Source organism: Pelodiscus sinensis, chromosome 19, assembly GCF_049634645.1.
Source record: "Pelodiscus sinensis isolate JC-2024 chromosome 19, ASM4963464v1, whole genome shotgun sequence".
In the NCBI taxonomy this organism is placed as follows: domain Eukaryota; kingdom Metazoa; phylum Chordata; order Testudines; family Trionychidae; genus Pelodiscus; species Pelodiscus sinensis.
The window spans coordinates 21781124-21789903 of record NC_134729.1 but is presented as its reverse complement, the minus strand read 5'-3'; positions in this window follow the sequence as shown (position 1 = coordinate 21789903).

Genomic DNA, 8780 nt, shown 5'->3' with positions numbered 1-8780 from the left:
GCACCATGGAGCCAGAGCTCGCCCTGGGCATGCTGCTCCAGTTTTTGGACTTGCTGCTGCAAGCCTGCCAGCAATGGGTGGAGGCTGTCTGGCACCATCTGGTGCACGTCAGTCCCCTGCCTCTCCCCCTGGCCTCCCTGGGGGCCATGGAGGAGCCGCAGCAGTGCCCAGATGCCTTACTGCATCTGGCGTCGGGACACCAGCAGCAACTGGTGGGACTGCATCGTCCTGGATTTCTGGGGAGACCAATAGTGGACCCAGAACTTCAGGATGAAGAAGGACACTTTCCTGGAGCTCTGCGAGTGGCTTACCCCTGCTCTGTGGCAATGGGACACTTGCATGAGGCCTGCCATCCCCCTCCAGAAGCGGGTGGCCATCGCCCTATGGAAGCTCTCCACGCCAGACAGCTACCGATCCGTTGGGAACAAGTTTGGCGTGGGGAGATCCACCGTCGGAGCAGTGCTCATGCAGGTACGGCACTCACCGGCCACTAGGCCAGGGGGGAGAGGGCTGCAAGGAGGGGATGGGCCACCCCAGGGAAAACAGGGGAGGAGTAGGTGAAAGTGCCCTGCACGGGAGGGTTCTGTCTGTCCCGGCCGTACTACACGCCGCCAGTGGCGGCCAGGATCACAGCAGGGGTTGCTTCCGGGAGTGGGGTGCGGGGCAGTGCCAGGGAATGAACACTCCCAGCCACCTGGGTGACCCAGTGATTCGCGGTTTGGTGTGTCTCTCTGCAGGTGGTCAAGGCCATCAACCGGGTACTGCTCCACAGGGTGGTCCACCTCGCTGACCCAGACGCGATCATCCAAGGGTTCAGCACCCTCGGCTTCCCCAACTGCGGGGGGGGGCCATCGACAGGACACACATCCCCATCCGTGCCCCGGAACACCAGGCCTCCCAATACATCAACTGCAAGGACTACTTCTCCGTCCTCCTGCAGGCCGTGTCTGACCACTGGGGCCAGTTCACGGACATTAATGTGGGCTGGTCTGGCAAGGTACACGACGCTAGGGTGTTCCACAACTCCTCCTCCACAACTTCTTTCCCGACCACCACATCAGGGTCGGGGACGTGGACATGCCTGTCTGCCTGGTGGGGGATGCGGACTACCCCCTACAGCCCTGGCTGATGAAGCCATACATGGGGCACCTCAACCCCTCCCGGCAGGCCTTCAATGCCAGGCTCACCGGGGCCCACATTGTGGTCGAGGGGGCCTTCGGACTCCTGAAAGCCCGATTTAGATGCCTCCTCACCCGCCTCGACCTCGCCGAGCACAATATCCCTCCCGTGGTGGCAGCATGTTGTGTACTGTACAATTTATGTGAGCGGAAGGGGGAGGCTTTCATGCAGCCCCGCACCGCCGCCGTCTGGGAGGCCCAGCGGTGGGCCGTCCATATCTGGGAAGCCCTGCGGGAGAGCTTCCAGATGCATGCCCCACTGGGGCCTTCTTTCACCCTCCCCTCCTTTCCCTTTCCCCTCCCTAACCCCCCTTCCTAATGTAAAATAAAAACACCTGTTTTGCCAAAAAAACTCTCTCTTTATTGTACATAACTGGGGTGGGGGGAGGGAGGAATGAGAGTGGGAGAGGGGAAGGGGAAACCTGAGAGGAGGGAGCTGGAAGGGGAGGAAGGGAAGGGAAAGCTCAGGGTTGGGGGTCCTGCTGGCTCTCTTGTCTCGCAGCACTGCGGGTGTGGGGGCGTTGGGGGGAGTGGGTGTGGAGGGTGGGGCAGGAGGGGGGCAGAAGAGTTTCCCTGGTTTGGCCCAGAGTGGCTACCAGGGCAACCTGGGAAGGGCTAGCCTCCAACTAGTTCAAATTAAATGGCTACACAGCCATTAATTCGAGTTACTTAATTCGAACTAGGCGTTACTCCTCGTAGAATGAGGTTTACCTAGTTCGAATTTAAGCACTCCACTATTTCGAATTTAATTGTGTAGCCCCTATTAATTGCATGTGTAGTCCCTATGAAAGTTAATTCGAACTAACAGCTGTTAGTTCGAATTAACTTTGTAGTGTAGACATACCCTGACTGACATGCGGTGCAAGGCAGGGAGGGGCCCATGACTCCCAGCCAGCCATGTCTGGCAGTGAGGACCTGAAGTTAAGGTTCGAAAAAGTGAAGGCCATAGCACTTTGACCCTTTCCCATTCATGTCTCCAGTGCCGGTGAATTTGGAGCCCCTTAAAGACTTGGGAGGATGGGGGGAGGAATGTCGCCTTTTGTTCCCTGGTAACACCAGCCCTACCCCAGAGATACCCTATGCCCAGGGAATTCCCAACTGCCTGACCCTGTCCGTAGTCCCCTGGCACTCACAATATTGAAATATCCCCTGCTCCCAAAGCATCCAAGCAGCCCAGCCTGCAAGTTACTCCGTTGAGCATGGCTCTGCTTACTACATAGCGCTTAGGTGAGTGTACAATAAACACAAGAACATTTATTTAACAAGGTGTAGAGCTGAATAAATGCAAGTAGAAATATTGCAAATGGAGGGTTACATTTAAAACCATCACTAAGTATTAGCCATATTCTGTTTGTCCCTAGACTCTGGGTTGTGTCTAGACTGGCAAGTTTTTCCAGAAAATCAGCAGTGCTTTTCCAGAAAAACTATGCTGCTCCTGTTCGGGCAAACGACTTTTTCGGAAAGACTTTTGCCCAAAAGGGCCTGTGTAAATAGCATAGTACTGTTTTCTGCAAAAAGCCCCGATTGCGAAAATGGCGATCGGGGCTTTTTTGCGGAGAACTGCGTCTAGATTGGCCACGGACGCTTTTCTGCAAAAAGTGATTTTGCGGAAAAGCATCCTGCCAATCTAGACGCGCTTTTCCGAAAATGCTTTTAATGCCAGTGTAGACGTAGCCTGTTAGCATAGGGAAATTAAAACCAGAGATTGTGATGTGTGACTCAATACCCTGTGCAGTTCCTTCAAGCATGGTTTATCACTTGTGGTTTCCCCAGTCCCCAAATAACAAGGAGACACATTATAGGATAAACCAAGGAAGTGTGTATGAGGGATTGAGTACAATGTCGGAGAGAAAGCAGAAACCCAACAATTAAAAACATTAAAGAATTTTTGACCCTGTGACTTATTCCAGGGACACGAAGTACTTTCATTCCGCACATGTCTCTCAAAGCTGGCTGGTCAACTCCCTGCAATGCTACCGGTTCCACGAGGTGTACCGGTAGTTCGGACTAGGAACCTAGTCCGAACTACCTAGTTCGAGCCCCGTGTAGCTGCCTGATATCTTCACCCCCTACGGGTGCGTGCATGGGGGGCGTGGAGCCCAAACGGTCGCTTGCGCCACTTGCTCCCACACGGCGGCCTGGCTGAGCGGCGCAGAAATCAGCCAAGCTCCACGGCAGGAGGCGAAGCGGGGGCAGGGCGGTGACGTTCACGGCCAGGGGATGGGGCCTGGAGCCGCTGTCATGCCATATGTCACTGCCCTGCCCCCCTTCGCCTCCCACCGTGGCACTCGGCTGACTTCTGTGCCGCTCAGCCGGGCCGCCGCGGGGGAGCAAGCGGTTCCAGTGGCCGTTTGGGCTCCGCACTCCCCATGCAGGACGGGCTGCCCAGAGGGAACAGCCAGGATTTCGGCATTACAGAGGCTCAGACACTGGGGGTACGTCTACACTACAGCACTAATTCGAACTAACAATTTGAATTAGTTAATTCGAATTAAGCTAATTCGAACTAGTGCATCTAGACCTAAAAACTAGTTCGAATTAGCATTTTGATCATTTGAACTAGCGCGTCCACACTGAGTGGACCCTGAACAGGGCTTAAGGATGGCCGGAAGCAGTGCCGGCAGGGCATCAGATTAGGACTTAGAGCATGGAGCTGCTGCCTCAGGCTAGCCGAGGGCTGTGCTTAAAGGGACCCGACCCCCACCCCGGACATACAGTTCTCACAGGTTCCCCGCTCGCTTGTCTAACTGGATGAGGGACAGCAAAGTAGTCCTGGCTTGGAGTGCCCTGAGTGCCCACACTCAGCACATCACAGCAGTAGGCCATCAGCCCGGCTGCACTTGCCGCAAGCTGCCATCCAGAGGAGGGTTAATCGGGGGGCTGTAGGAGAGCTTCCATCCCGAGGAGCCCCCAGAGCCACCCCAGTCCTCCCCATCGGGGGCTCGTACCCCAGTCTTCCCTCACCGCCTTCCACTTACCCCTCCCTAGCCCCCTTCCTGATGTATAAAATAAAGGACACGTGTGTTCAAAAATAGAATCTCTCTTTATTGAACAAAACTCAGGGAGACTGGGAAAAGGAGGTGGGAAAGGGGAAGAGAGAGGGTGGGAGAGGGGAGGGCAACTAAAATGATCAGGGGTTTGGAACAGGTCCCATATGAAGAGAGGCTAAAGAGACTGGGACTTTTCAGCTTAGACAAGAGGAGACTGAGGGGGGATATGATAGAGGTCTAGAAAAGCATGAGTGGTGTGGAGAGGGTGCATAAAGAACAGTTCTTCATTAGTTCCCATAATAGAAGGACTAGAGGACACCAAATGAAATGAATGGGTAGCAGGCTTCAAACTAATAATAGAAAGTTGTTCTTCACAAAGCAAATAGTTAACCTGTGGAACTCCTTGCTGCAGGAGGCTGTGAAGGCTACAACTAGAACAGAATTTAAAGAGAAGTTAGATAAAGTCATGGAGGTTGGGTCCATGGAGTGCTATTAGCCAGGGGGTAAGAGTGGTGTCCCTGGCCTCTGTTTGTGGAAAGCTGGAGATGGATGGCATGAGACAAATGGCTTGGTCATTGTCTTCGATTCATCCCCTCCAGGGTCCCTACTGTTGGCCGCTGTCGGCAGACAGGCTACTGGGCTAGATGGACCTTTGGTCTGACCCAGTATGGCCGTTCTTATGTTTTTATGTTCTAAGCTCAGGGCTCAGGGTCTGGAGGTCTCACTGGACCACCTTGATTTTCATGCAAACCTGCTCCTGGGTGGCCAGGCTGGCAGCTATCCTGCCCTAAACGGCCACTTTCCTGTGCCTAGTGCGGAGGTCATGGACGTTGGAGGCTTCCCCCCAAACCTGGATGAGGTCCCCCAATCTCCGCACTAGACCAGGTGGGCACCCGCCCCCATTCAGCCCCAGGCAGGCTCCAGGGAGCTGCCAGCCTTGTTCCGGGAAGAGGCAGAGGGCTGGGTGGCAGCGGGTGGATGGCTCATGCCGTGCCAGGTGCAGGGTCTGCTGGCTAGGTGCTGGCAGGCTTGCACCTGGCACGGGCACCGTAGCCAGACCGTGCCCCTTTAAGGGCTCTGGGGCCGGGAGGGGGGCAGAAGAGTTTCCCTGATGGTACCCAGAGTGGCCACCAGGGCAAGCTGGGGAGGGCTAGCCTCCCACTAGTTTGAATTAAGTGGCTACACAGCCCTTAATTCGAACTACTTAATTCGAACTAGGCTTAGTCCTCGTAGAATGAGGTTTACCTAGTTCAAATTAAGCGCTCTGCTAGTTCGAATTAAGTTTGAATTAGGCTTTTGTATGTGTAGCGCCTATCAAAGTTAATTCGAACTAACGGCTGTTAGTTTGAATTAACTTTGTAGTGTAGACATACCCTGGGCTACTATATATATGATGTCAATTATCCGCAACCAAAATATTGTCCTAAACGACAAAATGTTCCCTCCCCCTTTAAACATCCCCACCCACCTGTTCCAAAGATTGATTTGTCTCAGGAGATCTGATCGAGCAAGAGCAAGGAAGAGGGAAGGAGTTGAACTGGAAACAGCATTCAAAGGGGCAATATAAGACTGAAACCTATCAGATCTGCTTGTGACCCAACAGCTTTCCCTTTGAATGGGATGAGCAGAGCAATGTGCGTGAGCTGGGACTCAAGATCTTCTTGAGTGCCCAAGCGGCTCTTTGCAGAGCCAGGGAGTAGGGATGGACGGAACGGCCCTCAGAGTTCTGCCTGGTAGGTACATCAGCTCCAGCGTCGTCTCCCCCACCCCCTTGCATGTCCTGCAGGGCACGGGAGCACGTGCAGAGCCATCAGTCTCCATCCTCCTCTTCTCCACAAGCTCCCTTTGCCATGGGGCCATTGCCTAGGCTGACAGGGACATCAGTGATTACAACGAGCGTCAAAAAGAAAAAACAGGTTTAGCTGCACAGCGCCCATTGATACCAAAATGCAGCCAAAGAAACCTCGCCCAGACTCTGGTGCATCACCAAGGCCCCCAAGCTTTTCACACACACACACACACACACACACACACACACACACACACACACACTGTGTCTACACTGGCATGAATTTCTGGAAATGCTTAAAACAGAATAGTTTTCGTTATAAGTATTTCTGGAAAAGAGCGTCTACATTGGCCACAGATGCTTTTCCGGAAAAGCATCTGTGGCCAATGTAGACACGCTTTTCCGGAAAAGAGCCCCGATCGTCATTTTCGCGATCGGGGCTTTTTTCCGGAAAAGACTACTGGGCTGTCTACACTGGCCCTTTTCCAGAACAGTGTTCTGGAATAAGGACTTATGCCCGAGCGGGAGTATCGTAGCTTTTCTGGAATAGCAGCTGATTTTGTACAGTAAAGAGTCGTTGCTTTTCCGGAAATTCAAGGGCCAGTGTAGACAGCTCGCAGCTTATTCCGGAAAAGCGGCTGATTTTCCGGATTAAGTGGACCAGTGTAGATACAGCCACAGAGTGATAGAGGCTCCGTTAGGGTAGGACCAGCTGTGCTGTGCTGCAGGTACTCCCTGCGAAGAGGAAGGAGGTTTTGGGAACCGGCCGGCCTCGGAAGAAAAGGGAACCTGCAGGAGTAGGGAGCAGTCCAGGGATAGAGCAGCAACGCCTGGAGTGTTGAGTTGAGGGTCCCTGGGCTGGAAGCCGGCAAAGAGGACGGCCTAGCACTATTGAGGAGCTAAACCTGCCCCAGAAGGGGGGACACAGACAGAGACAGGGCTGCTGGCTGAGCCGTGCAGAGGTTGTTGTGGTTCCTGACGCTGCAGGCAGACAAAGCTCTTGTGCAAACTGCATTGGGGCGGCATCAGCCTTACGCTAACCCCCAGAGCACCAGAAGGAAGCAGGGAGTGCTGCGTTCCATGCCCATCTAGGGCCCAAGCATAATTTCTATGGGCCCAGTACAAATTTTTAACACAGGCCCCCTCCCATATACATGGCAATTTGCAGCCTGGGCCAGGCCCCCGGCCATGTGCACCCTTCCCTCTCCCCACCCACGTGGGGATCCCAGATCCCAGTCCTCAGTCTCAACACTCTCTCAGAGCCATATGCAGGGTCGTTGCAGCTGTGTTGGTCCCAGGATATGAGAGTGACCAGGTGGGTCAATACAAGATCTTACCTCGCTCACCTTGTCAACTGGGATAATGGAGGCCAGTTCTACGCTGCACCCCAGCTGGCTGCAAACAGGAGTGAGACGGGAGGAATAAGGAAGATGTTGGAAAGGAAGGGGGGAGGCGCATATCATGCCCTGCCCCCTCAGCTCTGCCCTGTGATGTGTTTGATTTGCACCCACAATAACAGATCACGAGCCCTTTTCCACATGTTTGTTCTGGTTCTGCCCATGGTGGGGACTTCCTGGTTGCCTGTGACGCAGCATCATTCTCGCTCAATGGGAAGGGCAGAGCTCGGGGATTAAGGTGCTGAGTGGGGATTGATGCCTCCTTTAAAGTCCCCAGCTCCGCCTGAGTGAATCCAAAAGCTTTGAGAACCACGTGAGCTTTGGCAAAGGAGCAGAATTTAGCAGTGAGGGGGTGGACTATTCATAGAATCATGGGACTGGAAGGGACCTCAAGAGGTCATCGAGTCCAGCCCCCCCGCCCTCAAGGCAGGACCAAGTTCCGTCTACACCATCCCTGACAGATGTCTATCTAACCTGTTCTTAAATATCTCCAGAGAGGGAGATTCCACCACCTCCCTTGGCAATTTATTCCAATATTTGATCACCCTGACAGTTAGGAATTTTTTCTTAATGTCTAATCTAAACCTCCCCTGCTGCACTTTAAGCCCATTACTCCTTGTCCTGTCCTCAGAAACCAAGAGGAACAAATTTTCTCCTTCCTCCTTGTGACACCCTTTTAGATATTTGAAAACCGCTATCATGTCCCCCCTTAATCTTCTTTTTTCCAAACTAAACAAGCCCAGTTCATGAAGCCTGGCTTCATAGGTCATGTTCTCTAGACCTTTAATCATTCTTGTCGCTCTTCTCTGTACCCTTTCCAATTGCTCCACATCTTTCTTGAAATGTGGTGCCCAGAACTGGACACAGTACTCCAGCTGAGGCCTAACTAGTGCAGAGTAGAGCGGCAGAATGACTTCACGAGTTTTGTTTACAACTCACCTGTTGATACAACCTAGAATCATATTTGCTTTTTTTGCAACAGCATCACACTGTTGACTCATATTCAACTTGTGGTCCACTATGGCCCCTAGATCCCTTTCCGCCATGCTCCATCCTAGACAATCGCTTCCCATCTTGTATGTATGGAACTGATTGTTCCTTCCTAAGTGGAGCACTTTGCATTTCTCTTTATTAAACCTCATCCTGTTTACCTCTGACCATTTCTCTAACTTGCTAAGGTCATTTTGAATTATGTCCCTATCCTCCAAAGAAGTTGCAACCCCACCCAGTTTGGTATCATCTGCAAACTTAATGAGCGTACTCTCTATCCCAATATCTACATCATTGATGAAGATATTGAACAGTTCGGGTCCCAAAACAGACCCTTGCGGAACTCCACTTGTTATCCCTTTCCAGCAGGATTTAGCACCGTTAACAACAACTCTCTGACTACGGTTATCCAGCCAATTATGCACCCACCTTATCG